We start from the raw sequence: 26,122 nt of genomic DNA, 5'->3' as shown, positions 1-26,122 counted from the left end.
ACTGACTAAGCAATTGTCTTTGCTGGGTGGAATAACCAAAAACCTAACCACTGAGTTATGTATGATGAGAACCACACAGGAGGAACTGAAAGAGAAAGACTCTTTCATTTCACAGGTAAATGTTTGAAATAAGGATTGGTCTGCAAGGCAGGAAAGAGGGGAAAATCCCAAACTGTCCCCAGCCCAAGCTTCAGAAAGCATTACAGCCAAGTTCTCATACTGGCCCGCAGGATACACGGCATCATACTGGGCACCTTGAATAGCAAAAGAATATTATAGAGACTGTATGGCATAATGGATAAAGCACTAGTATTGGAGTCAAGAAGGTCTGGGTTCAAATCTTACCCTCATGAACTTAGTAGCTGTGTGACCTTGGGCAAATTATGGTCCACTGAGACCCCCAGATCTTTTACAAACTGATGTCTAACTACATCTCTTCAGCTTGAATTTGAACTCATATGGAAAACTTTAACCCTCGTCCCTTGTTTTCTCTTACTATATTTAGTTCAGCCCATCAATGTATCTAGCTATACTGAGAGAAATGATCATTAATAACTAATAGATTTGGGCAGATTCAGAGATCCCTCTTTCTTTTCTATTTTCAAGACCTCAGTCTCTGAAGGTCCAGTTAAACTTCTCCTCTACCTGACCCAACCCAACCCTACAAGGAATCTCTAGTCTCAGGTGAATCCCTTTCAATCAAGCTTGGGTAGAGACAGATCCTTCCATCTAGAAGAGTCTAAGGCTGGGAATGGTCTGAGTATAGAGACCATTTCTCTGTCCGAGGGTGACATGATGTCACTTTCAGTCTCTCATTTTAATATAGCCCACCTCCTACTCTGTTAACCAATCAGAGTTAATCTCTACTCTTCTTCCAAAAGAATATACAATCTCCAAGCCTGCCATCATGATTGTCTGTGGTCTAAGAAGACAGTCAAATAGCTATCCTTTTATTACCATATTATATGCTGGCCTTATTAATAAAATGATTAAATTACCCAGAGACTATGTCTCTTGAACCTTTTTAATAGCCACAATACACATGCATGTGTATATATGCATATATATATGTATACACACACACACATATACATACACACACACACATAGAGACATATACGCACACATAATGCTGCCATCCAGTGAGTTAGCTACCTCTCCCAGCTCCTCTATGTCTTTGTCTATATCAATGGTCAAAATGTCAGGCAGCCCAGGACCAAACACACGGCCTTCGCACTCTTGTCAAGTTGATGTGGATATGGAACCATTAATGACCATTCTTTGAGACCAGCTATTCCTCTGGTTCTGAATGCATCTCATTAGATGGCCATCTAGGCCACATCTCTCCATTTTCTCCATAAGAACAGTATGCTAGCCCTCATCAAATACTTTGCTAAAACCAAAGTACCCCATGCTTACAGCACTCTCCTGATGTATTAGCTTAGTAACCTCATCCAAAAAGGAAATAAGGTTAGTCTCACACGGGCTGTTCTTGAGGAAGCCATACTGTCTCTTCATAATCTCTACTTCCCTTAATGGTTCATCCTAGAATTTTCCCAGGAACTGAATTATTGCAGACTCCGTTCTCTTCCACTTCTCTGCCTCACCTTTTTTTTTTAAACTGAGACATTTTCCCTTCTCCATGACCATTCACCTTTCTAAAGAGAAGAGTTAGGAGGGACATAACTACCTTCAAGTGTCTGAAAAGCTGCTGTGGAAAAGAAGTGGAAAACTGCATCTACCTGGCCCTCACGGGCGAAGATCTAAGGAAAATGAATGGAAGTTGCAAAAGAAGTGAATTTATACAAGTCTCATCCCCTTCCAGTCCTAGTTGTCTGGAAATGGAATAGTCAGCCTTAGGAGGGAGTGAATTCTCCCTGAATTCACTAGGCAGAGACTGGGGAGTCACTTCCTTATTGATCTCATTGTCTGGGGATTGTGGCATGGGGAGTCACAGATTGGATTGGATAGCATCTGAGATCCCTTCAATTTTGAGATTCTCTTATTCTAGAATTCCAAGTTGACCAACCAGGGAAAATTTGTTTGAGGACCAAATGATGAGCTCACCCTACTCTGATTGGCTACAACGTACCACTGTCCTGTCACTTCAGCCTAGTGTGGAAAATGCCCAGTTTAACAATCTGCTCCAGCCAGCCACCCACCAAGACCTCTCTGGGTGGTCTTGTATGAGGTTATAGAGGAAGGCCCCAGATAGTTAGAACCCCCAAATCCCCAAAGTAGGTAAACACCCAGAAACTGGCACAAGGTAAGTAACACCACCTTTTTCTGGGTCCTGAGGGCTACAATGATGAGCCAAATGTTTGCTCTATGTGAAGTTTGTCCCTTTCCCCCAGCCACAAGCCCATTCCTCAGGGAGGGAAGGATTGAGGGGTGGGGAAGGAAGCTGGAACAGCTGGTGCACTGTAGGTCAGGTTAGAGAGATGCTGACAGGGTTGCATTGAGAGAAGCCACAGAGGGAAAGAATTCAAGCCTGTCTAAACCACACAGGTATTGGCACCTTTGCAGAAGCAGGGGACTACACACCCAGTTTATTTGTTTGCTGTCAAAATTAATGGAAAAAAAAGAGGGGAAAGCTTGGGGTATAAAAGCTTGAAAAGCCCACTGTGGGGTATGAGCTCTCTTCAGCGTTTCCATTGGCCTTAGGATCAGATTTGGTTGTGTTGGGGAGGCTGGTTGCACTAAAGAACCTTTTTTTCTTTTTTTGAGATGAGGGAGGTTTTGCCAAAAATAACATTGCTGGGACCAAAGGTAATTTTCACTGAGGGAAGAGTTGGGGAGGAAAGCTTTGGAAGCCCTGACCACAGGACTCTTCCCTGGATCTGCATCCTTGGGTCTGAATACACCGAATAGACTTTCTGATAATCCACTAATCTGATTAGAAAACACCCAGGATGTTCAAATACCCATGTTTTAAGCTGATTTATGTTTAAATTATTTTCTGATCCTGATGAAACATGACCTCAGCACACAAATGAAACTTCTCTGGAAGCCAACTTCTACCCCAGTAAGAGTTCATAATATCAAAGATTTAGAGGAAACCAGAAGGATCACAGAACCCAACCCTGTCATTTTACAGATAAGGAAATTGGGGTCCCAAGAGGCCAAACGACTTGCCCAGTGTCATACAGCTAGTAAACATTTGAGGGAGAATTTGAACCCAGGTCTTCATATCTATAAGGGGAACACCCTGTTCGTGCTGCCCCTTGCATCAGTGGGAATGAAAACTCAGCATCAGAGGGCCTGCTCTTGTTTCTCAGCTATACAGAACGATCTAGAATTATCTCTTTCTCGCTTGTCCCTGCCCAGTTTGTAGCTCTTATCCTCCACCTTTCACCCTCCATCTCCCACGAATCCTGAGCTCATTAAAGTTGAGGCCTAACAGACAGCTCTTTAATGTCCATACACTTTCAAGATCCCTTTGTCATGGGCATCTTCTGCCACTGATGTGACCGGCCAGGCATCGACCTCAGGCTGAGAGCTGTCCCCTGGAAGCTAGATTTGCAAGAAACTAGATCCAGGGGCAGCTAGGTGGTGCAGTGGATAGAGCACCAGCCCTGAAGTCAGGAAGACCTGAGTTCAAATCTGGCCTCAGACCAAACACTTGACACTTACTAGCTGTGTGACCCTGGGCAAGTCACTTAACCCCAGTTGCCTAAAAATAAAAAAATTTTTAAAAAAAGGAAGGAAGGATGAAAAAAGAAACTAGATCTAGTGCAACCCTTTGATGAGGCTGAGGAATAACATAGTGGGATTTTCTCCATTGTACTTTTTGTGGTGAAGAAAGAATGTCACTGTCCCCTAATGCTATACTGGCAATTTGGGAGTGGAGGCGGTGGCGGGGAGAGTAATGGCAGTGCAGACAATTAATAATGTTATATAATGGCTGAGACTGAATGGTGGTTAGTGCTTTACGTATGGGCAGAACATGCCTTTGACTGGTTACTGTGACTTAAAGAAGTACTACCTAAAAAAATATTTTTCTCACTCACCTGTCACTGATGCCTGAAATTCTACCATTAGGGATTCATTCCTTTGTATCAAATGTTTCTCTCTTCAAACATTTTCTTTAAACATGTAGATATTCCTGGAAAGAATAACATATTAAGTCATTCATACTTTCACTAATGAATACATTAGGTCTTTCTTCCTTGATAATGGAGAGCAGAGAACGAGAGGGTCTAGGGTGCCTTGGGAGGCAAATGTCAGAATGAGCATAGGACAGAGAGAGGCGGAGCAACAGAGACTAAGTAGGAACTGGGAACCCAGTGGTAAAATAAGGATGCGAGAGGAGAAGAAAAAAGATCTTTTGTCAGCTTGTCAATCCTGAAAACATCCTTCACTTTCACTGACACTTATTCAAAATCTGGTCACTTTCACATATGGCACCCCAGTGAGTTTCTCTGCTTTCCTACTCTGTGATGGTAATTGACTGGTGTTTGAAATCAGCATGGGACATTTATTTATTTATTTATTTATTTGTTTATTTATTCATTCATTTGTTCATGCATTCATTCATTCATTTCATCTAAGGGAACCTATAAATAAGCTTAGGATCCAAAAGAAATCCTGCCAGATTAAAAAAAAAAAGATGTCGAGCAGGGTTTGCGCCTCTGCTATAGACCCACATGGGCGCTAGCTCCAGTCATCCTGATCTGTATCTGGCCACTGGACCCAGATGGCTCTGGAGGAGACAGTGAGTCTAGTGACTGCACAGCTCTTCCTCACTCAAGTCCAATTCACTTGTAAGTCATGGCATCATCTTCCTAATGTCATCGTCCTCTTCGAGAACAAAAGACAAATGACAGACCCACACAGAATACATGTCCATCCCGTCAACCGTCTTGCATCTAGGTGGCCCAGTAAATTGACTGCTGCATTTGGAATCAGGAAGACCCAAGTTCAAATCCTACCTCAGAAATTTGCTAGCTGTGTGACCCTGTACAAGTCCCTTCACCTTTCGCAGCCTCAGTTCCCTCATTTATAAAGCAGGGACAGTAATAAATTCTACCTCACAGGGTTGTTGTGAAGATCAAATGAGCTGATGTAAGTAAGGTGTTTTGACAACCTTAAAGGGTCATATAAATGCTAGCTATTAGCACTATTGTTGCTACTATTATCATCATTATTCTTATTATTGCAAGTTTGTCATTGATCCAGTGGGGCACCAGAAGATAGTATGAATGGTTCAACATTTTTCTGAAGGACATTGATAAGCTGGAAAGCGTCCATAGGGGGGCCACCAGACTGGCCGAGGGACTCAATCAGTTCAAGTCAATATGCATTTATTAAGACTGTGCTGGGGGGCAGTTAGGTGGCACAGTGAATAAAGCTCTGGCCTTAGAGTCAGGAGGACCTGAGTTCAAATCTGGCCTCAGACACTTGACACTCACTAGCTCTGTGACTCTGGGCAAGTCACTTAACCCCGATTGCCTCAAAAAAAAAAAAGACTGTGCTGGGAATGTAAGGACAAAAAATGAAACAGTCCCTGCCCTTAAGGAGCTTACACTCTAACAGAACTAGAGGAGTTTCGTGTAGAAAGGATGGTGGGGGGAGAGGGAAGAGACGCTGGCTGCTACAGAATCATAGAATTTTAGAGCTGGAAGGGGCCTCCAAAGCCGCTCCGTCCTGCCCACACACAAAAGGGATCTTTGCTCTAACATCTCCAACAAGTGGTGACCTGGTCTCCAAGGAAAGGCAATGCTTCCTTCAAGGATTATATTAAGGTTGCTCAGTTTGGCTCCAGAGGGCAAAACCAAGGGCAATAAGAGGGATATTTCAGAGAGGCAGATTTAGGCTCAACGTCAGGGAGACTTCCTAATCATTGGAGCTGCCCCAAACGTGATGGCCAGCATGCTGCAGGAGGTAATGGGCTCCCCTCCTCACAAGGAGGAAATTGGCTCAGGGGAGTTAAGGGCCTTCATTATGACTACATAGCTAATAAGTACCAGAGGTTGGATCTGAACAATTCCAGCACTCTATTTACTATGAACTTACTAAGCCTGGTACTTAGCACAGTGTCTGTCTCTGTTTTTTATGAATATTTTATTTTTTCCCAATTACACATAAAAACAACTTTTAACATTTGGTTTTTTTTAATTTTGCACTCCAAATTCTCTCCCTCCCTCCCTTTCCCCCCTCTCCCTGAGACAGCAAGCAGTTTGATATAGGTTATACATGTGCAATCATGCAAAACGCATTTCCATATTAGTCATGTTGTGAAAGAAAACACTGACCAAAACAATTTAAAAATACAGAAAGTGAAAAATAGTTTGCTTCAATCTGCATTCATACTCCATTAGTTCTTTCTCTGGAGGTAGATAGCATCTTCCATCATGAAGCCTTTGGAACTGTCTTCGATCACTGTATCTCTGAGGATAGCAAAATCATTCACAGTTGATCATTGTACAATATCGCCATCATTGTGTACGCTGTTCTCCTGGTTCTGCTCATTTCACTCTGCATCACTTCATTTAACTCCAGGTTTTTCTGAAGTCTGCCTGCTCATCATTTCTTATAGCACAATAGCATTCCATCACAGTCATATGCCACAATTTGTTCAGCCATTCCTTGGGCATTGATTGTCTATTGGGTTTCCTTCACTCTTGTAACAGGATGAGACAACTGAAGAGCATCCCCTCAATTTCCAGTTCTTTGCCACCACAAAAAGAGCTGCTAGAAAGATTTGTGGTGCAAATAGTTCCTTTTCAGTTTTCACACTGTTACTCATGAATCAATGATGACCACAGAATCCAGAGCTGCACAGGGTCTTTCCTGATCCCACTCACCCACTTCCAGTTACTACTGCTTCCTCCAAATTATTTTGTATATGTTTACTTAGGATTCTAGATTTAAATCTAGAAGGCACTTTAGAGGTCACCTAGTCCAGACCCTTCATTTTACAAACGAGGAAACTGAGGCCCAGAGAGGTCCAGCAAATTGTTCAAAGTCACACATGTAAGAAATAACAGAACTGAGATGTTTGACCTCACATCCGCTACACCACTTAATGTATAAGAGTACCATTTTCCCAATAGAATGTAAGTTCCTTGAGGGCAGGGACCGTTCTGGTTTTGTCTCTATAGCCACTGTTCCTGGCATATATTAAGTACTTAGTAAACACTTGTTGAATCCATTGAATGAAAAGCAGTGGCTGGCTTGTAGGATTTGGAGACAGGAGACTTGGGTTCAAATCCTGACTGATACATACTTGAGGCAGCTGGTGGTAAAATGGATAAAGTTCTGAGCCTGGAGAGCAGAGTTCAAATGCAGCCTCAGATACTAATTGTGTGTCCCTGAGCTGGTCATTTAACCTCTGTTTGCCTTAGTTTCCTCAACTGTAAAATGAAGATATTAATAGCACCTGCCTCAAAGGGTTGCTATAAGGATTAAATGAGATACTATTTGTAAAAAATGCTTAACACAATGACTGACACGTATTAGTCTCTATATACATGCTTATTCCCTTCCATTATTCTCTTCCCCCATCAGCCTATGTGAGCATCAGCAAGTTACTTGGTCTCTTGAGCCCCAGTTTTCTCACCTGTGAAATGAAGCTGACAGCTGCACCACCTACTTCCCACGACTGTTGTAAGAAAAGAGCTTTGCAAACCTTAAAAGGCTCTAACATACCGCGTTACTTAGAAATAAGAGCCATGACTAAAATCAGAGCTATTAGCAAGGGACATGACCTACAAAGATCACCCAGTCTACCATCTTGCCTTTATTTATTATCCTCATTTTGCAAATGTGGCAATTAAGGTCAGTGGGGAGGGTGAGATGTTGCAGGAGGGTAATTAGTACAGTAGTGAAACCAAATCAAGTGGATATTTGGGGGGGGGGGAATTGGGGAAATGGAAACTTCTGACAGGACTCAACTTTCCCGAGAGCTGGTTGAATAACAAGACGGTTTGACAGGTTCCCCCAGGGTTCCTCTTCAGCAGGAGCCCAAATGAAAATGAAAACGTTTTGGTTTTGCTGTCGCTGTCTGATGATCATTTAAGCAGCACAACATGCAGTCAGCCTCTGTTAGCTCACACTTTTTAATTTTTTAATTTTTTTTTTTTAAGCAGCATGCCTGCAGAAAACTGGAACTCAGGGAATGGTGTTTGGGAACATGAGCCTACTGCTTTGAATCTCGTCAATTATGCATTGGTTCCTGGGGGAGTTCTAGCCATCCTTTGATTTATTGAGTCTTGGACTCAACTCTTAGCCACTTTTAAGACTCTGATCACGTAACATTCAATTCTAAAGTCACCCCAAGTGGGGTCTGGGAGGCATGAAATGAAATGATCCTGTTCATTGTATGAATTCTTAAAGGGACACACAGAGGGCTTGGGATTAGGAACTTCCTTTGGACCCATACAGCTAGAAGCTCAAAGATGTGGGTTTTTTTAATTGATATCCAGCAAGTTGGCTATGGCATCAGGTCGTGAGGACTTCTTAGCTCTGCTTCCAAAAATGTGAGGGAAAATTTGCTAAAAACTTCCTTAAATAACAATCAAACATTTGTTACATGTTTCTATATGCTAGGCATTGTGCTGGAGATACAAAGAAAAAGTACAAACCGTTCCTCCCCTCAAAGAGCTTACATTCTAATGAAGAAAAAAAAATATCTCTTCACTATGAAGCAGTATAAAAATGTGTTTTATTGTTATTACTTCTTTTGGTTTGACCTGGATCTATGATTTCATTGATCTAGACAGCTTCCAGTGAGGAAATCCCTTCTATCCATGCAGGTTAGGAACTGTCCCCAAACTTACACTCTTAGATGGCTACTTGAGGCACTGAGAGATTAAGTGACTTGCCCAAAGTCTCACAGCTAGTATGTGTTAAAAATGAGACTGGAATCCAGGTTCTCTTGATTTCAATGTCTTCTCTCTGTCCACAACGCTATACTGCCTCTCATCAATCATTTTATTACTATACAGACACATTAATGATCCTGTTTGGAGGTGGCAGTGTGCTGCTAAATTCTGAAACACGCAGTCTCCTAAATTAGATCCATACTCACTCTTAAGAGCCCACCCTAACCATCCACACAAAGAAAACCAAGTGGATGAACACTGTCTAGCATCCACATTACAACCTATCTGCAGTTGGATGGCCAACCTATAGAACTTATTCATTAGTACCTAGAACTTGAACAGACACTACAAATGGACACAGCTAGACTCAAGATTGAAGAAGAGAAAGAGAGAAGCTTTTGGCAAACTGTACAATTCTTTCTAATGGCCCCAAGCTTCTCCATGAAACAAAGATGATCTTTTTATATTTTTCCAGTGATTTTGCATGGAAATATTGTGGAATCTGGAGAATTAAAATTAAGGGTCAGCCAAAAGGCAATAGGGAAACTCATGGTAGGTTTGAGAAGTGAGCAACACATCAGAAAAAAAAGGAATTGAATGCAAGTAGTACAAGGGATGTCAATACAGAAATGTCACTGGTTGTTACCAAGATGGATTCAGTGGTAGAGAAAAGTTAAGGGGAAATCAATTCTTTTTTGAAGCACGACTATATAAAACTTCCAAAAATTGTCTCATCACATTACAAGAATGAGAGAAATCTGATAGACAGCCTACATGCTACACTGGGATTCACATGATATCAAAAGAAGTAGAGGAATGCCTTTTGCCCACCTCATCCCCCGCCCACCAAAAAATTTATGTGAAGACATGGACAAGAGTCCCATGGGCTGGACAGGAATAAATAAGCTGGTTTCTACATCATTAGAAAAAACAGCAATATCAGTGAGACCAGTCAGTTAATAATACTACTATGTGCTAGTACCATGCTAAGCACCTGGGATACAATGAAAGGCAAAAATAGTCCCTGTTCTCAAGGACCTCATCGTCTAATGGGGGAGACAACATGAAAATAGCTATGTACAAACAATATATACACAATATATACACTGGAGAATATATACAAACAACGTATACACTGGAGAAAATCAACAGAGGGAAGGCACTAGAATTAAAGGGGATGAGGAAAGACTTCTTGTAAAAAATGGGATTTTAGCTATGACTTAGAGGAAGCCAGGAAGTGAAGAAGAGGAGGAAAAGAGGGCATAACAAACAACCAAAGATCCGTTGACATACTGGAGTAATCATGCACTGTTAACATATAATTATGATAACTCAGTGGCAAGATCACAGAAGTCGTAAGACTTCAGGTGGAATCTGTCATGACAATGTGAAGAAGTCCTAGACTTGGAGTCAAGAAGACCTCCAGGTTCAACATCCATCTCAGATATCTACTAGCTGTGAAACTGGATAAGTGACTTATCATCTTTGAACTTCAGCTCCTTCATCTGCAAAATGGGTATAATAATAGAATTTCTCTCCCACAGTTGGGAATATATATAAAGCCCTTTGAAACTCTTAAAGGGCTTTATAAAGATTAGCTATTATAATTGTGTGACCTTGGGTAAGTCTTAGTTTCTTCATCTGAGAGATGAGGTAATAATATTACAGTTTTCTCAGAGGGTTATGGTGGGGATCAAATGAGATGCTGTATATACTTTATAAGTCAATATCAGTGTGAGTTGTAATTATTAAATTCACAATTATAATTTTAATTATGTATAATTAATTATGTATTATATATAATTATATAATGTAATTTATAGTTATAAATTAAAATTATAAGAATATAATTATTAAACCTATTAAAGTCTTCTGAAAACTCAGAGATTGTACTTTTTTCTTTCTCCTACTTAAGGGACTCATGAGTTAAGGAAAGAAAAAGAAGGACAAGGTTTGTAGCTATATTCAAATATTCATACCATTGTCCCAAGAAGGCACTTTTTTTCCCCATAAATATCATGCCTTCTCCACTTCAATAGATTTTACTTCCTGTGCCATGATAATCCTGTTTAGCCCATGTAGAAGGTAGAGGATATGGAAATAACCACAAGGGGGCAGCAAAAGAACAAGCTAGTCCTCTGATTCTTTCTCATATTTGTTTGACAGAGCCCTACTCTGGTGTCTCCTTGTGGTATAGAAGCTACCATGAGTCCTTGAAGGCAGAACACCAGTCTAGCAGGTTCAAGGATGCTACTCTGTTGTCCAAGACTCAGCCTAGATGAGTTTAGAAATGTTCATCACCAGGCTGGGTCCAGAAGGATAGATATTTTGTCCATGGCAATTCTCAAAAGACTATCTACTAAGTCATAGGAGGTGTGATCTGCCTCAGTGGAGCGAATATGTGGAACAATAAAATTAGAGTTCCTAAGTAATGATGAAGTCTTTGTGAGATATCCTGGAAGACTTTTCTTCCATTTAGGATCATTGGCTTCCTTCAAGATTCAGTTCGAGCATCACTTTCTGGAGAAGACCTTTCCCAGGTCCCCCAGCTTCTAATGCCTTCTCTTATTAGGGTACCTTCCTTCTACTCTGTATGTATTGTGCATGTACTTATTTATCTACACGTCATCTCCCCCATTAGAATGTATGATTCTAGAGGGAAGGAGTTATTTTGCCTCTTGTTTTTTGCATCTTCCAGTGCTTAGCACAATGCCTGGCACACAACAGTGCTTAATAAATGCTTATTGAATGACTGGGGTTAGATTATCCCTAAGACACCAAAAACCATTTGTTTTACAACACTCTCACTCCCACCCATCCTTTATCCCTAACTAGTGTACTCCATTCATCATTCTCAATATAGGAGAAATGTCTAAGAGGGCTCTGAAAATGAAATGGTGTTAAACCATTTTAAAGGGGTCCACAGGCAAAAGAATACGCACCTGGGCTGGAGAGGCTCCCTGCTACTACATCAGTAGGAAAAATATATCACTCTGTAAGTATCTGCAAGTCAAGGACAGCTCTGTAAGTCAGAATGGCCACACTGCAAATATGCAACATTTCATGACAAGTAGACATTGTCTAATCATGGAAAGTAAAAACAGTTGCCATGTTGAAGCTATCAGTATTGCACAGAAGGGAGGATATCTACTTACTGAAAAATAAAATGTGGTCTGGATTATTATTCACATGGATCCATGATCTCATGGATTCAAAAGTTCCTTCGAACAATGTAACCCCTCCATCCCTGCTCCTCCTACGTGACTTTTCTCTGTCCCTTCAAAAGTTTGCCACCCAACGTTCTAGAGGCCTTCCTTGTTTTCTCCTGACCTCAAGGGCACTCTCACCATCTGGCTGTCATCCCCTTCTCTTGCCACATTACCAACCCATCTTCTTTTCTTCTCATAGAATTTCTTGATGACATCTCCTACTTCTTTTCTCCAGAGTCTCTCATTGGTTATAGATTACAGCACACTCAAGACTGCCATTATTCACCTCTCCATTGTCCTCTGTGGGATAGTCAGCTTTAGTTCTTTGCAGGAAGTCATGGCTGGCCACCATCTAGCATCTCAAGTAAAATGGTAGTCTTGAAAAGATGGGCTTTTGTTTTCATGAGAAACTTGGAGGCAGTAAAGCAGTTCTGTAATTCCTTGAAAATAATCCAGTCCATTGTCTTTCTCCTGTTCAACTCCGGGCCCAACTTGTTGTCTGTCTGTCCTGTTTGTTTATAGGTTTATGAAGTATGGGACAAGATCTATATTGTTTTTTTTTCTTTTTAAGGAAATAATGAAAATTTTCCAAGGACCATTAATTAGAGAATTTCAATATAATTAATCTTAAGGCTAGACAGCAATAATGGGAATTGAGGAGGTCCAAGGCTGTATTTTTTGCTCTTCCTTTTATCTCCCTCTTTCTGGTTTAGCTTCAGTTAAAGGAAGTCGGGAGCAGCATCCCATGACATCTGACTGCCTGGTCCCATGATCTCTGACAGGGACATAAGCAAAGAATGAATGAACAAACAAGTATTTAAGTACCCACTATATGTGCTAAGTATTGTCTTACAGCCCCTGCTCTCACGGAGCATATATTCTGAGAAGGGGATAAGACATATATTAGGGCGTGGTGGCCAGGGAAGGGAATTTTTATCTGAAGATGGTCTCAGAGGGGTTTTGAGTTGGACCATGGGCACCTGATTGTCTAGGTTCCCTCTCCCTGCCTCTCCCAAAAGCAGTTGTTTATATATTGTCTTCCCCAATAGAATGTGAATTACTTGAGGGCAGGACAGTGTTTGTCCCTTCCTTTGATCCCCAGCGCTCTATACAGTGCCTGGAACAGAGTAACCACTTAATAAGTTCTTGTTAACTAAGGAGAAAAAAATCATGTTAAACATATTTTTGAGCGTGGACAATGCAGGAATTTGTTTTGCTCACTTTTACATATTTATTACAAAGGCTTTCTTTTTGTTTTAATGAAAGAAATGAAAGGTGGAAAGAAGGAAAAAGTATTTTTTTTTGATCATTGAAAAAGAATTTTTTTTAAAAAAGGTAATATTAAAGCCCCATCAACTTATCCCTAAAGCTCTCCACTGTAGTCTGTGCCTTAGACTTTGGGCAGCATGTAACATGGCTAGAAGACATGATAGATGTCCTTGAGGACATACAGCACAGGACAACACAGCTAAGAGAAAGCCCACCAGATCCCAGGAGCTCTGCTACCCACCAAAAAAAAAAATGGTCCTTACCTGGCCCTTTCTTTCTCTCCTTCCAGGACAATCAGCTCTGCCATGGCCTCAGGGGCCAGCCTTTACAAACAACAGCTCACATATCCTATTTCTTTTTGCTTTCTTGCTTCGATCTGTCGATGTGCCCGTCCCACACAAGCTCCGTGTGGCAGGTGGGCTTGTGAGCGCCTCAGAGATACTGACAACAGCTGTGGACCTACCTGCCATCCAGCCCAGCTGTGCTGGCCTCCCTGATGTGTGCTAACATTGTTACTGAGCCACTGCTCAGATTCAGGCCATCTTCTGATTGTGAGAATATTCTAATTCTCTATATACGCAGGTTATGGTCTAATATTTTCTCACCTGTTACTGAGATGTGTGAAGCACGGAATATTCTTCCAGGTCAAGGTTAAAAATCCCCTTCTTTAAGACAATTGCCCTGATTCCCCTAGGGGGAGGGCTAAAAGGAGATGGGGGGATTATCTTTCCTTTTCCTGACCACAAAAAGCATTTTGTACCTCTCCTTATGCCCATATTATACTCTTTTCCAAAACGTGGTTACTTTCTTTTTTAAAACGTTATTTTATTTTTAATTTATGGAATAAAGCAAGCATTTCCATAAATATGGTTACTTTCTAGTGATAGCATATTTATATGTTTCTAGGTGGAGCAGCAGAAAGAGTACTAGATTTGGAGTTAAGAAGACCTGAATTCCCATCCTGCCTCAGATGTTTACTAACTGGATGACCCCGGGCAAGTCACTGAATTTCTCTCTGCCTCAGTTTCCTCATCTATAAAATGGGGATAATAATAGCACCTGCCTCCCAGGTTTATGAGGATCAAATGAGCTAACTTTGGTAAAGCAGTTTGCAGACTTCCAAGTGCTTTAGAAATGTTCCTATTATTGTTATTATTAAATCAATCAATAAACATTTACTGACCTAGGTCAAATCACATAATGCCCTTGAGCATACTTTATCATTTCTAAAATGAGGGGGTTGAACTAGTTGGCTTCAAAGGTCTCTTCTAGCTCTATAAGATCCTTTGGTGCTTTGAATCCCTCTGTGCCTTAGTTTCTTTATCTGTAAAATGGAAAGGATGAACTGCAGGGTCCCCTCCAGCTCTAGCTATGTCACTGGATTCCTCACTCTCTGACCTCCCTCCCCTTTGGGATAGGAAGAAATGGGCCCTTAAGAGGAACAAGAAAAATCCCAGACCCACCATAAGGTAGAGATGGACCACGATCCCTCAGAACAACTTCCCCCGAAATTCCCAAGGTGGAGAGGGCTGGAGGACAGAGCAGGATTCCTCTGCTTTTTTGCCATGGTCTGCCTCCAAACACAACAGACCTGGAAACCAATCCAGACGGGAGCTCAATTCAGATTGTTTGCAAAATGTGTAATGTTTTCCCCTCTTTTGCTAACTGGCCCCAAATATAACACCACACACACACACACACACACACACACACACACACACACACACACACACACAAACACACACACACACACCCCTCTATCACTGGAAGAGAGGGAAAAAAAGACCAGAACGAGTCAATCATTCAATTGCACATACCGCACCGGCAGTAAGGCAATTGCATTTCTAATCATTTTCCTGTCTCCTAATTTCACCATGAGAAATGCATTCCAATGACTCTAATGCGCAAAACTGTTGCAGCGTGAAGGGAGTCAGGGTGCATTCATAATGGAACTGATCACCGCCAATAAATCATTACACTGAAACACGTTAGCGAGCCGAGGAGCTCCCCTTTCTAAGAGCCTGTCTCTATGCCCAGAGAGCATGTTAGTGCACGGCTTATTACCCAGTGACATCACTTAGCAAAGGAGCTTCGAATGGAGAGAGGAACCCCGCGGACAGCTGAGAAGCCGCATTGTTCTCTCAGGCACTAAGATAGAGGGCTGCTTCACGTCATGAGAGATAGAGGTGGTATAATGATTTGAGGGGACTTGGTTTTCTCTCTTACGTTTCTTTTTGTTTCGACTTTCCAGTGTTAGACAGGCAGAATCAAATTCTGTAGTTAGGCTAAACATTTAGTCTGTCTTATCTTTCTCTGTCTCTGTGTCTATGTCTCTGTCTCTCCATCTCCCTCTCTCTTACACCTTCTCTCCCTCTCTTTCTCCTTTCTTCTCCCTCCCCCTTCTCCCTTTCTCCCTCCTTCCTCTTTCCCTCCCTCCTTTCTATTCCTCCCATCTTCTCTCTCCTTCCCTTCCTCCCTCTCCCTTTTCCCCTTTCCTCTCCTCCCTCTCCCCCCATTTCTGTCTCTCCTCTCCCCCGTCTCTCTTTCCCCTCCTTCTCTCTCTTTTCCCCTTCCTCCCTTTATATCTCTCCCATTCTCCCTCCTTCTCTTTCTCTCTTTCTTTTCCTCCTTCCTCTCCCCCATTTCTGTCTGTGTCTTTGTGTCTCTGTCTCTGTGTGTCTCTTTCACACACACACACACACACACACACACACACGCACACTCCCTCTCACTACCAGCCCTCTGGAATTCCTTGGATGGGGGCATCAAGGCCAAAAGGATTAATGCTGAAAACAGTAACTGATCATAGGCTTATAAATCCAGAGCTAAAAGGGACCCTTGAAGCCAACCAGGTCAACCTATCATTTTACAGATGAGGAAACTGAGGCCCAGAGAGGTAGCTCAGGTAGTCAGTGACAGAGGCATTGAATGAGCTAGTAAATCTCAGGGGTAGGATTAGAACCTAAGACCTCTGACTCCAAGTCCACAGTTCAATCTTTTATGCCCCACTTCCACATTTGGAACTACAGACAGCCCTTCAACTAACCCAAAATTTACTCTACACATAGCAATGCTATATGTATACTGAGAGGCTCTGGAAAAACTGAAGTGTTACAATATTTTAGGTGCCAAAATTAGTCCATTTTAGCATAGTTACTTAACAAATCCTATTTGTTGTATCAATTTAAAGTTTCTAATAAAACATTTATTAAAAAAAAAGATGACATAGTCCTTGACCATTAAGAAATTAGTATTAGAAGGCAGATAAAAAATGCTTATAATAAATTAAGGAGAGGCTGAAGCCACTGCCAGGTCTTAAAAACAGAAATCATTGTTGCTGTTGATCCATCATTTGGAATAGGATGGACTTGGACTGTAATGGAACAAAAACTAGATTTGGAGTTGGGAAAATTGAATCCCTACTTAAAAGTTGTGTGACCTTGAGAAAGTCACTTTCCTGGCCCCAGTTTCCTCATCTCCAAAAAGAAAGGATTCCCCAAGTCTCTTCTGGTTTTTATCATCTATGGACTAACCCTCTACACTCCTACCTTTTGAGGGGAAGAAAAGTGCATGCCAGGATGCCAATGGGGAAAGGAGAAATGGTCCTTTGTGTCTTATAAAAAAAAGCAGGTTGTGGCTTTTGTGAAGTTAACAAGGAAAAAAAAATCCAAAGCTGAAGACATAATGTGAGGTGGGTTATTTGACAAGCATTCAATTGAAGAGATATTTATTAGCTGTGTGACCCGGGGCAAGTCACTTAACCCTGTTTGCCTCAGTTTCCTCATATGTAAAATGATCTGGAGAAAGAAGCAAACCACTCCTGTATCTTTGCCAAGAAAATCCCAAGTGGGGTCAAGAAGAGTCAGACACGACAGAAACGATTCAACAGCAACAAAGGCGTGGCACCCTCCTAGGGGCTGGAAATGTAAAGGAAAAATGAAACAGGTTCTGTCCCCTAGACCTTGTGTTCTACTGGGCTGGGGGGAGGGTCAGTGGGAGAGAAGAGGACTTAAGCATAGGTAAGCGGTGGGAGGCAGGAACAGATTCAGACAGAATTTGTGCTCAGTGTGTGGTCCCTCCTGAAATTTTGGAAATTCAGGCAGATTGTGCTCCAGACTCTCTCCTCAGATTTTAAGAATTCAGGGCTGTTTGGGCTCCCCAATATAAGGAGATGAGGGAGTGATGGTGGATGGGAGAGAAATTAGGGGGGTTTTGTTCATAGAAAAAAAATTAAATTAAAATTTCAAAGAATTTTTAAAAGAATCTTAGTGCTGGCCTGGCCCCAAAGAAGTATTTGAGGCGCTCCCTCTCTCCTCAAGGGAGCACAAACAACTGGGGTGGGGGTGGGGAGGAGTCAGGAAAACTTCACAGAAGATCATAGATCAGGAGCTGGAAGGGTCCTCAAAGTCTAGCAAGTCCAAACCATGTAGATTTCTATTGGTATCTTCAGTTTTTATGGAGGTAGCCAGGTGGCGAAGTGCATAGAGCGCTGGACCTAGAGTCCTGAAGACCTGAGTTCAAATTAGACCTCAGACATTTACTAGCTGTGTGACCCTGGGCAAGTCACTTTACCCCTGTTAAGCAGCAATAACGACAAAGATTTCCCCCAATCCTTCCTCCTCTCCCTTCCAGAAAGCCGTCCTTGGTAACAAAGAACTTTTTTTAGAAAAAGAAAAATAGAAAAAAGGCAAGAAGGAAGAAAAAACTGGGCAAAACCAATAGATTCATCATAAAAGAAACCTTCCCCAATATACCCTCCTTCCCCCTTCTATTATCCCCATCCCTTTTCACTTCCTTATAGGGTAAGAGATTTCTGTATCTGCCTGAGTGGGTGTGTTATTCCCTCTTTGAGCCACTTTTGATGAGAGTAAGGTTTGAGCTTTGTCCACCCCCATCTTCCCCTCTGTTATAAAACTCTTTGATGCCTCACTGTCCCAGGCTTTTTGTGCTAGGGCTCTGGGTTATTTCGGGTTTCACTGGACTTCAGGGCTTAGCTGCTTGCTTTCTCTGGAGGGTTGACCTCCTTTCTGGCTTGGACTGGGGTGAGGGGGGAGGGTATTGACCTCCCCTAGGTACGGGGTTTAGCTGCAGGCCTGCTCCAGGGTGGGGCCTGGCTATTGGGTTGCTATTGAAACAGGGTCTCTCTGCTGGTCAGCCCCGAGGAAGGGCTTCACTACCGGTGGGCAGTGGGGTCAAAGCCTCCCTGGTGCCTTGTGCTTGCGGTGGGGTCACTGGGGTGGGGCCTTGCTGGGCTGCCGCAGACTGCTCACTGGTTTGCAGGAGGGAGGGGCTTCACTGGTGCATTGCCCCAGGCTTGGAGTCTTACTGCAGGCCCCCTGCTGTGAGGCTGCAGGCTGCTGCTGCTCTTGGACCTCTGTCCTCTCCCACCCCAGGGAGACAGACCTTTCTTGCCAGGCCGGTAAGCTGCCTCCCTGCTCCTAACATTTTCTAGTTATTTGGAGAGCAATTTGGAGGGCTTCAGAGGGTCCCTTCCTTACTTTCCATCTTGGCACCCAAAGTCTCCCCATTCTGCCTCTCCCTTCTTCCCTCCGTAAAATGAGGGGGCTGGTTTAGATGCTCTTGAGGTCTTTCCTAGCTCAAGAGCTATGATCCTATGTATTTTGGTTCAGATAAATCATTGCAAGTGGCCCTTGATGATCCTGGGTCTCTGGGCCCCTCTCTGGGCCTCAGTTTCCTCATCTGTAAAATAAGGTTGAACTTGATTGCCTCTGAGGCTCTAAATCTAAGACCCTGCAAACTTCAAGGACCTCAGTCCCCCCCTATAAAATGGCAGGGACCTCTTCCAGCTCTGACATCCTGTGATTTATAATGCATATGGTCATGGAAAATGTTATCTTGAATTGACATTAATGGACTTTTGCTTGGAATATTCTGGGCAATCTGAGCACCTCGTGAATTAGAAGACCCAAGGGATACTCCCTGACTTTTTGCAGTCTGTTGTATTTTTCTAAGTGGTAAGTCTGTTAAACTGCAGGTGGTTTAAACAGCCATGAAAAGATGTATCATGGGCTTCAGGAGGCTACAGGGTGTCATGACTTGTGTGTGAGAAGTGGCATTGAAGATATTGTCCCAGACATTTGTGATGGGCTGGTCGTAGGGGACTGGGAAGTGGAATGCTCAGTGGAATGCTCAGTTTGGGAGACAATAGGTAATTTTGGCTGGAAATAATCAATAAACATTTATTAAGTGAGTACTATGTGCTAGGCACTGTGATAAGCACTTTAAAAAAGAGTATATAGAATAGCATATACAAAAGGGAGAGACTGGAATATGTAGATATAGATATAAAAGAGAATATATATAGAAAATCTATATAATGAATATATATAAAGTATATGTATATATAACATATATATAAATATATGTGCATATACACACATATATACATAGACATAGACATACACACATTTATGAAAGAAGGCTGGAAAGGTAAGTTGGAGCCAATTTGTGGAGAGCTTTAAACATCAGGCCAAGTAGTATATATATTTTATAGTAAGGTTAAAATGGGGAGCCACTGAAGATGTTTGAGCAGGGGAGGACTATGGTGAGACCTATGCTTTGGGAAGATTATTTTGTCAGCTGTGTGGACACTGGGCAGGAAAGAGAAAGCAGAGTTACCAGAGAGAAGGCTGTCACCACAGTGCAGTCAATATACATCCAAAGTCACTTAACTTAACCCAGGTATATCACTCCTAAGCCTGGGCCCAAAAAGAGATAAAAGAAAAAAAGAGAGAGTTGTCTAGACAGAACTGAAGCAAGATGAAGATGAAATGCCAGCTCAGCAGCCCCATAAAGTGTCTCATGTTGGATTCTGCGAAAAGAGCATAATAGGAACTAAGAGTTACAGTTTCATGAGTTAAGTCTTTGTAAATGCATGTTTATGAATCTTGGTGTTTCAAAAATAGCTGTCCTGTATCTGATCTACTTTGGACATTGAGTACCTTTCTAGAAGGAAGCTGGATTATCATTTTTAGGAAGACCCTGGACATGAGCCATACCTAAGCATGAAGTAATTTTTCCCTGAGAGTCCAGGTCAAAGTGTAGCGAGACAGATACAATGAGAGAGAGAGAGAGAGAGAGAGAGAGAGAGAGAGAGAGAGAGAGATGAGGCTCTCCTAGGACTGAACATGGTCCTTGTGTCTCAGAGCTTAGGTTCCTTAGTGAAAAAGTGTTCTCCAATTCCCCCACTCCCACCTCCCAGGCAAATGGGTCCTAGTTCTTCCTTCTTTGCATCAGTTCACACAAATCTTCCCCTGTTTCTCTAAATTCCTCATGTTGGTCATTTCCTACTGTAGATTCACATTCCACAGTTGATTCAGCTGTGCCCAGATTGCTAGACATCTACCATGACTGCAGGCTTTCTTTCCACTGCACTCCAACCTCTGAGGTCTTTCAGCTCTGTCTCTTAGAATCCCTGGTTTCCTGCAAGATTCAGCTTGTGATGCTTTCTTAATTCTCCCTACTGCTAGTACCTCCCCCCAAATCACCTTGTATGTATTTTGTATAATTCAATCAGCTAGCTTTTATTAACGTGCCAGGCAGAGGGAGGAAAGACAAAAATATGGCCCTGCTCTCAAGGAGCTGACAGTCTAATTAATGGGGGAGACAACATGTAACCAACTATGTTCAAATCCCACCTCAGACATTTTCTATCTGTGTGACCCTGGGCAAGTCACTTAATCTCTGCCTTCCTCAGTTTCCTCAACTGGAAAATGAGAACAAGAAAAACACCAACCTCCCAGGCTGGTTGTAAGGATCAACTTGTGTGAATTTGTAAAGAGCTTAGCACAGTGCCTGGCACACAGTAGGCAGTTAATAAATTTTTATCCCTTTCCCTCTTCCCTTGTAATAGATATATATGTATATATCCATGTATTATATATAACACAATATATTAGAAAATAAATGTTATAACATACTAATGTTATAATATATATAATACATAATGTTATTATATATGTGTTAAGCCCTGTATACGTATATATGTGTATATATGTGTGTGTATATATAGATATACAGGTATAGATATAGACAAACACACATATACACACACACATATATGTACAGTAAGTTAGAGGTAATCTCAAAGGAAAGGCACTTGCATCAAGGGACCAGGATTATTTTTGCATGTAATTAAGGAAAAAATAAAATATTAAATCGTAATAGAAAAAAAAGAGAGAGCAGGCAAGGCCTCTTGCAGAAGGTGGGATTTGAGCTAAGCTAGAGATGCCAAAAGGCAGAGATGAGAAGGGAGAACATTCTAGGCATGGGGGACAGCCAGAGAAAAGACATGGAGCTGTATCTTATACAGTATATGTACATGTTGTTTTCCCCAGTACAACGTAAGCCCCTTAAGGACAAAGATTTCATTCTTCATCTTTGTACCCCCAATATCTAGGGCTTAACACATAGTAGGCGCTTAACAAATGCATGTTGCCAAGTTGATTCTGATTCAAAGATCCTATAATCCTAATATAATTAGAATCGAGGAAAACAGTACACACATACAGAATTTTTCTTCGTGAACATCACTGCAGGAAAGAGAAAGCTTCTGAAATACTACTCACACTCACCTCCTCTGCCTTCTCATATCTGATTGGTGCCAATTACTGGTGAAACACTTGCTAATATTTCTTCCTGTGGGTTCGGGTGCTGAATCTACTGAGAATCATTTTCATGAAGTGACAGACATGTGGTGGCCTAGCTCTCTAACTTCCAGGAGTAAAGGAAATCAAGCACTGTTGGGACATACAAAGAAGATGGAGAGGAGAGTGTTGGTAAGGGGGCAGGAGAAAAGCATCCAGTACAAATGTAAGCAGACGAAGGAATGGGAACCGCGAGGTCCAGGGCAGAGAAGACGTGATCTAGAGGTCGACAGAGACAAGAATTCACCACCTAGTTCCACTAAGGGAGGATGGAAAGAGCATTATAGTGATCAGACCTCTTCTTATGGCCTTGGGCAAAGCTAGACAGAGACCACGCCCTTCAAAGTGAAAGGCACTGATACAGTTGCGCACTACTCTGAATGTATCCTGTGTGCACCTCTTTATTTATTTACATGTTAGATCTCCTATAGGAGCTTCTTGAGAGTGAGGCTGTATGTATCTCTGTCCTGTCTCTGGCACTCCTGCTAGGCTGCTGGCTTGTTTGACTGCACTGGTGACGGAGCCTCAACTATTGCTACAGACTGACCTTTTGTGCAATCATGAGATGGAGGAAGCCACTTACAGGAATTTCTCACAGCATTTCTTTATCATCAGTGAGTCTGATGTGAATTTCCAGTTTTTGAGGGAGTAGCGATGGAGGGTTGGGCTAACAGTCTGCCTCCATTCAAATAGCCATCTTGGCCCAAAGGGTCTAGTCCATTGATTTATTGACTGAAAAGGAGATGGGGATCTTAGACGACTCTCGATATGAGCCAACAGTATGATAGGGCAGCCCAAAACTTTAATTCAGTCTTGGGCTGCATTGAGAGGCCTTTCTCCCTACCTCATGAGACCTCATCAGAGGTATTATGCTCAGATCTGGCTTTGATGTTTTAGTTTATTTGTTTTGTTTTATAATAAGGCAATTGGGGTTAAGTGATTTGCCCAGGGTCACGTAGCTAATAAGTGTCAAGTGTCTGGTTTGAAGCCGGATTTGAACTCAGGTCCTCCTGACTCCAGGCCCAGTACTCTATCCACTGTGCCACCTCGATGCTCCTGGCTTTGACATTTTAGAAAGGACACCTGCCCATCCAGAGAAGAGCAACCAAGAGGGTGAGACCATTGGAAGCTATGCCATATAAGGATCCGTAGAAGGAACTGGAGATATTTTGCCTGGAGAAGAACAAACTTGTTGGGGAGTGAGGGAATTGTTGCTATCTTCAAGTATTTGAAAGTATTTGTTACATCAATCCAACAAGTATTTATGAAGAACTTACCATGTGCCAGTCACCGTGCTAAGTATTGAAGATACAAAGAAAAGCAAAAACAGTCCCTGCCCTCAAGGAACTTACATTCTCACGGGGGAGGTGACCTGCATATATACAGGTTAAGAAGATACTCATAGGATAGGTCGAAGGTAATCTTTCACTGGAGTTGTTCCACTTGCCCCTAAAGGGCAGACGTAGGACAAATGCAAGGAAGTTTCAGAGGTAGACTGAGGTTCAAAGTCAAGAGCAACTTCTTAGCAATGAGAGTTATATACAAGTGGAATGGACTGCCTCCAACTGGAGGCTGGATCGCCACTGGGGAGACAGTGCTAGCTACCATTCAGATATGCACTGAGGTTCCTTCTAATGCTCTGCGTCTGCTACCTTTTTGCTTCAGACAAACTGAGACCTGGGAAGGACCTTAGCTTAAAAAGGTCATCGCATCAGGGGCCATCACCAATCATCCTGACCTGTGTCTTGCCACTGGACTCAGATGACCCTGATGGAGAAAGTGAGGCTGATGACTTTGCACAGCCCTGCCTCACTTAAATCTAATTCACTTGAAAGTCAAGATATCACCCTCCTGATGTCACTGGTCCTCTTCAAGTAGAAGGACAAACAACACCATCTTTCCTGAACCTGAGCATCCACAAGGGAAAAGGTCTTCCTCCACACTGGCTAGATCGCATTTCAGTAAAAGCACTGACTGCCTTCAGTATCCAAGTCAACTTTGCTAACAGCCAGTTAGGTGACTTAGTGAATAGAGCACTGAGCCTGGAGTCCAGAAGACTGGAGTTCAAATTCAGCTTCAGACTTCGGACAAGTCACTTAACCACTGGCTGCCTCAGTTTCCTCATCTGTAAAATGGGGATATTAATAGAATCTACCTCCCAGAGTTGTGAGGATCAAATGAAATACGGTTTGTAAAGCACTTAGCACAGTTATCTGGCATGTAGACACTATATAGGTTCTGGCTATTATTATTATTATTATTATTATTATTATTATTATTATTATTATTATATTATTATTATTATTAGCAGCGGCAGCAGCAGCAGCCATAGACATGAATGAGGCTTTAATCAGATAGAAGCTAACCAGGCCATGTTACTGGAAAAACCCACTCTTTCATTAGTATCATTTAAGCCTCCCTTTCCTTGGGCAAGGTTCTCCCTGTGTCAGATCCCTCCCTAAGTTCTCTAGGTGGATAGCTATATAGCTATCCCTCTTAAAGTCCCTGGGTTGATTTTACCCATTAAAGGTGTAAATCAATATGAGAACTGACTGCCTGGATGCAAGTTTATCTGAAATCCATAAAATAAATTTTCAATCACCCACCAAATGGATCAATGTTGGATATTCTTGGATAACAGAGGGCTAATGTTGTCGAGGTACTTTGTAAACTTTAAAGTCCTTTAATGATAGGAGTCATTAGGATCCTATATTATAGATGGTGAGAAACAACATGGAACAGAAGGTAGAAAGGTGGCCTTAGAGCCAGGAAAAGTTGGAGTTCAAGTCCTTTCTCTGACACATACTGGCTGTGACACTGAGCATATCACTTAACTTCTTAGTGACTCTCTGAGACTCTAAGTTGCAGAGAAGGTGCTTACCTATATTGGGAAAGAATTTTCCTCACTGGGAGTTTCCTATGCCAATGAAGTCACAGGTCTGGTACAAATATAAATTACCATAGTAAGTAATGCATGATAATGATGACATATCATATTATATTACATAGAAACTATATATCATATATCAAATAATTATCTTATAAATAATAAAAAATCTTTATGAATAAATAATCATGATATATCTTATAAACACATATTAAATCATATTTTGTTATATTATAAAATATATTATATGAAACATATTTATATGCTATAACATATTATATGAAACCTATTTAATATGCCATAAAATATATTCTATGAAACATGTTTTATATGCTATAAAATACATTATACAAAACATTTTATATGCTATAAATGTTATGTAAAATATATTATATTTTATATGCTATAAATATATGAAATATATTTATAAATATATAATAAGAAGAAATATATTTATATATAAATAAAAATAGATATAAAATATATTTATAAATGAAATACATTATGTTTTATACACTATAAAATACACTTTATGAAATATATACTATATTTACATGCTATAAATAGATTGTATCAATATATTTAATATATAAATATGTATACTTCAATATATAAATATAACAACAGGCACTTTGCCCCTGGTACAAAGTGCTAAGCTAAGGTTCAGGGTTAGAAACCAATTAATAAGGAAACACTGAGGCAGAGCCCCCAGGCACAGGGGACTGTATGAGTGAATGCACGAAGGTGGGAGACTGAATACCAAGTTCATTTTGAAAGAGATCGATGCCTGATCATAGCGCCCAATGGACAATATAGCAAGACAAGAGGGCACCCGACTGTCCGACAAACCCGACGATGACATTTTCGACACCTTGGTAAAAGCTCTCTAACAATCAGGCTCTGGGGAAGGGAGCTTCACTTTGATCCTGGGTTTAAACAGGCTGTTGTAAGACAAAAATTCCCACGTCAGAATCGATCGTCTGAAGGCTAAGATGTTCGTAGATTTAGAGCGGGAAGGGACCTGGGACGCCATCTAGGCCAGTCAAGACCCCGACCGGTTTATAGGGTTATAGATATGGTCAGTCAGTCAATAAGCATTTACTAAGCACCTAGTATGTGCCAGGCACTGCCCTGAGTACGGAGGTTACAAAGAAAGGCAACAGACGGTGCGTGCTCAGATCTGAATGGGGGAGATAAAGTGCAAATGACTGCCTACAAACAAGAGATACAGGATAAACTGGAAATCGGCAACAGAAGGACAGCACC

This window comes from Phascolarctos cinereus, unplaced genomic scaffold (assembly GCF_003287225.1).
Source record: "Phascolarctos cinereus isolate Bilbo 61053 unplaced genomic scaffold, phaCin_HiC Scaffold_1;HRSCAF=81, whole genome shotgun sequence".
Lineage (NCBI taxonomy): Eukaryota > Metazoa > Chordata > Mammalia > Diprotodontia > Phascolarctidae > Phascolarctos > Phascolarctos cinereus.
The sequence above is the reverse complement of the archived record's forward strand: the minus strand, read 5'-3'. Positions refer to the sequence as shown.